The sequence below is a fragment of the Colobus angolensis genome, unplaced genomic scaffold, assembly GCF_000951035.1.
Source record: "Colobus angolensis palliatus isolate OR3802 unplaced genomic scaffold, Cang.pa_1.0 Scaffold38, whole genome shotgun sequence".
NCBI lineage: Eukaryota > Metazoa > Chordata > Mammalia > Primates > Cercopithecidae > Colobus > Colobus angolensis.
In genome coordinates this window covers 883,512-888,330 of record NW_012117154.1, presented here as the reverse complement: position 1 = coordinate 888,330, position 4,819 = coordinate 883,512, and the positions used below count along the sequence as shown (strand labels likewise).

Sequence of the window (4,819 nt, the reverse complement as noted above, 5' to 3'; positions counted from 1 at the left end):
GTATAGAAGTGGGAAATGTTTGGTTTTTTTTTTCCTCAATGTAAGGTGGATGGAATTTCCCCAGTACCAAAGGAAAGATTGTTGTAGTCAGCTAAGCTAGAAAAAGAAAGTTCCCCTGAAGAGATACATTAATGTTAGTGATTACCATGTAGCTAGCTAAGGCTATTACAGCAGTGTTTCTCAAACCAAAGTGTCCTTGCACAGTTGCCAGCTCACTCATGTAACACCCAGTTTGAGAAACTACAAATTTGGGCATTCTCATTAAGCAGAGGTCTAGACAGGACCTCTGCATGACTGAGTCTATTAACTTCTATGTCCCAAATACAGTCTTTGCAGCATAAGGTTACAGACAGATAGCAAAACATCCATTTATGAAGGACAGCAAACGTTATCTGTTCACTCCCATCTCCTGATTTGCTTCCAAACTTTTAAAAGCAAAAATCCATTTTTATATTTCCTTTGTAAATAGATAACATAAAAAGCATAAAGAAGAAGACAGATGGTTTCAGGAGGGGGTCTGGGAAGCACAGTGGCCATGGTCAGCCAACCTGTGCTCAACAACGGCGCCAAGATGCCCATCCTGGGGCTAGACACCTGGAAGCTCCCTCCAGGCCAGGTGACCGAGGCTGTAAGGGTGACAGTCGACATTGGGTATCACTGCATTGACTGCACCCCCGTGTACCAGAACAAGAATGCGTTGGTCGGGGTGGGCATGCAGGAGCAGCTCAGGGAGCAGGTGGTAAACTTGAGGAGCTCTGCGTCATTCGCAAGCTATAGTGCACGACCCATGGGAAGGGCCTGGGGAGAGAAGCCTGCCAGAAGATACTCAGCGCCCGGAAGCTGGACTGCCTGCACCTCCACCTCATTCACTGTCCCACTGGCTTTAAGCCTGGGAAGGGATTTTTCCTATTGGATGAGTCAGGCAACATGGTCCCAGTGACACCAACATTGTGGACACAGGGGCGGCCATGGAAGAGCTGGTGGATGAAGAGCTGATGAAAGCTATTGGCATCTCCGACTTCAACCATCTCCAGGTCAAAAGGATCTTAAACAAACCTGGCTTCAAGTGTAAGCCAGCGGGTCACCCGTACCTAACTCAGGAGTAGTTAACCCAGTACTGCCAGTCCAGAGGCAGCATGGCGACTGCCCATAGCCCCCTTGGCTCTCCTAGCAGGCCCTGGGCCAAGCCTGAGGACCGTTCCCTGCTGAGGATCCCAGGATCGAGGCGATCGCAGCCAAGCACAATAAAACTGCAGCCCAGGTTCTGATCTAGTTCTCCATGCAGAGGAACTTGGTGGTGATCCCCAAGTCTGTGACACTGGAACACATTGCTGAGAACTTTGAGGCCTTTGACTTTGAATGAGCATCCAGAATATGACCACCTTGAATAGCTACAACAGGAACTGGAAGGGTGTGCACCTTAAGCTGTGCCTCCCACAAGGATCACCCCTTCCACGAAAAGTGTTGAAGCTGTGGGTGCCTGCTCATCCCCAAGCGACCTACACCTGTTTTTCTTGCCTCATTTTTCTTGCAAATGTAACATGGCCCGGGTCCCTCAGCAGTAGGACAGCAACCTGTAGATGGACCAGTGAAGCTTTGTCTAGTTTAGGTTGGATCTGAAGAGCAGCATCAGTAGAGTAGAAGTCTCTTCCAGTTTGCTTTGCCCTTCTCAACCTGAATACCCTTTTCTGACCAAGGAGAAGCAAAATCTACATGGTCTAAATAGTGTCATTAACAGTTGAGTTTTAACTTCTTGGAGCTGGTAATCCTTTTGGCAAGACTTCTCTTTGCCTCAAAAAGTGCTTTCGTGAACTTGAAAAAAAAAAAAAAAGAATAAAACCAAAGGATCCACTAATCCTATTTTTCGTATAATGACTGTTTATTTTCTTTTTCTTTCTTTTTTATTGAGACAAGGTTTTGCTCTGTCACCCAGGCTGGAGTGCAGTGGTATGATCATAACTCACTGCAGCCTCTAACTCCTGGGTTAAGCAATCATCCCACCTCAGCCTCTCAAGTAGCTGGGACCACAGGCATGCATAACCCCCAGCTAATTTTTTAAATTTTTGGTAGAGATGGGGGTCTCCCCATGTTGCCCAGGCTGGTCTCAAACTCCTAGGCTCAAGCTATCCTCCCACCTCAGCCTCCCAAAGTGTTGAAATTACAGGCATGAGGCACCACACCCGGCCATGACCATTTGTTTCCTTATTGATTGATTGATTGATTGATTGATTGATTGAGACAGAGTCTCGCTCTGTCTCCCAGGCTGGAACAGTGGCATGATCTCGGCTCACTACAACCTCCGCCTCCCAGGTTCCAGCAATTCTTCTGCCTCAGCCTCCCAAGTAGCTGGGATTACAGGCATGCACCACTACCTCCAGCTAAGTTTTGTATTAATAGAGATGAGGTTTCACCATGTTGGCCAGACTGGTCTTGAGCTCCTGACCTCAGGTGATCCACCCGCCTCGGCTTCCCAAAGTGTTGGGATTACAGGTGTGAGCCACTGTGCCTGGCTTGTTTATTTTCAAGAAAATCAAGTATGTGGTTGAAACATCCAAACAGAACAGAAAAGAGTAAAATTAACAGTCCAAGCCTCCCACCAGCCTCCCTGACTCCTTTGTCCTTCACCCTGTTCCTCAAGGCTTCGTGGGACTCTACAGTTGGGTATCACATCACTGCCCACTGAAAAGCTTAAAAGACTCTAAGTTTTTGTTTTGGGGATAACATTCTTACATGTTAGTTTGGTGCCGAATCCCTTCATGATCTGACCTCTCGGGCCTTCTCTGCTCTGGGTCCACCACTTTACGCTCCCAGAACACAACCCATTCTTATCTCCTCTGCTGTCTCCAGGAAAGCGTCATTTGCTTGTCAAGGCACTTATCTCTGTATTTTCACGGTAGGTTGCTTCTTCCATGCACTAGGAGAAATGGAAACCCTCCAGGAATACAAACCTAGCCCCCAGGGAATTTTTATTCTCAGTGCTTTGCCCAGTGACTGGTATCTACCGATCACCAAATGAATGTTTTTGCAAGAACAGAGTCACCAGGGAATTGCAAAACAGCAAGGGCAGGACGGAGTAGGCAGGCAATTAAATCCAGGAAATGGTTAAAAGCAAGAGGAGTACACTTCACTCTGGAGTTGAAAGAGGTGGCCATCTGCATCCGGCCTTCCTCTCGCTCCCAGCATGGACACCGGCTTCCTGAAGATAGGGAGGGCTGTTCGGTGGGAGGGCTGTCAGTCCCACAGATGGCTGCGGTGGCTTTAGCGGAGTGCTGGATGAGGGTGCCTTTTGGATGGGTGGGTCATGTCACAGAAACCTGATTTGCTTTTGCTAGAAAGGTTGGATGGGAAGGGACATCCCGGCAGGGGCAGAAGGGAGCTGGTTTCCTGAGGGTGGTGACAGCCCCCTCCTGTAGCCAAAAGGGGACCTCCACATTTTCTTCTAGCTTGTCTAGCCCAGAAGAACTGGGGTGGAGGCCAGGGTTCAGGGGAGACCCTGGAAACAGGAACACATTCGTGGACTATGAACTTTGCAGCTGCACAGGTAGAGTGGAGGGTGGAAGCCCAGCTTGCCGGGGTCCTGAGTTGACAGAATGGATGGCATCTGTGAGACATAGGGCTAATGTGGGAAGCACATTCATTCAGGGCTCTCAGACCTCCAGGGAAGGAGGCCCGCCCCGAGCAGAAGGCAAGCAGAGACATCACAGACTCACACATAGATGCTGGAGTTGGGGGGAGCCCAATCCTTACATATCATAAACCCTAATCATCCAGTGGCTGCTGTGGGAAAGAAAGGGTATGGAATTTCCATGCAGGAAAACTTACCTGACAACAATGACATTTTGTTCATATTAATCATTTGAGACGTTTTCATTTTATTGTAATGAAGCAGGGCACAGACAATGTCTTGCAAGTCTGGATGTTTTAGAAAGGATTGGCGAGCTTGATAATAGCAACAATAATAGCAATTGGAAAAAAGAGTGGTTGTTGGGACACAGAACATGGGGAATTCTCAACCACCTCCTTACCATAGGAACTGGGGTAGTGTACTTACACTTTCTGAATTTGTTTCCTCATCCTTTCAGGGAAGTCTTTAATCCTTTGTGAACTATAAGTCATTGTGTAAATATTGGGCCCCGAGGTAAATAATAAGAGGATTTGATTCGATTCAAATTTTAACTTTTGAAGCCTTTCCCAAGACCCTTTCCCCTTTCAAAAATAAATAAAAGGCCAGGCACAGTGGCTCATGCCGGTAATCTCAGCACTTTGGGAGGCCGAGGCGGGTGGATCACTTAAGGCCAGGAATTCGAGATCAGCCTAGCCAACATGGTGAAACCTGTCTCTACTAAAAATACAAAAATTAGCCAAGCGTGGTGGTGGGCACCTGTAATTCCAGCGACTCAGGAGGCTGAGGCAGGAGAATCACTTGAACCTGGGAGGCAGAGGTTGCAGTGAGTCGAGATCACACCACTGCACTCCAATCTGGGCGACAGAGCAAGACTCCATCTCAAATAAATAAATAAACAAATGCATAACTTCTTCCATGTTCTCAAAACACTCAGGTCTTTCTGCTGTAAACACATTTAACCCATTACATTCCTGTAAGTTATTATTTTTCTTTGCCTATATTTGAGTGTCTTCACTAACCGGTAACTCACTGCCTCCTAAAGCTGCAGAGACCTTCTTCGGTTACTTCCACTATAGGAAATTTGCCTTTGCATTCTGTGAATGGATCTTCTTCCCACGCTTTCCACCCAGTTTCTAAATCTTCCCATTTGAGACCACACGGACCAAGTCTCACTGTTCTTTCAAATGACAGCCC

General features: G+C 47.4%; 1 pseudogene; it reads left to right on the top strand.

The window, feature by feature from the left end:
- The first annotated feature begins 535 nt into the window (after positions 1 to 535).
- On the top strand, positions 536 to 1,468 carry LOC105520460 (annotated as a pseudogene).
- Positions 1,469 to 4,819: the final 3,351 nt, after the last annotated feature.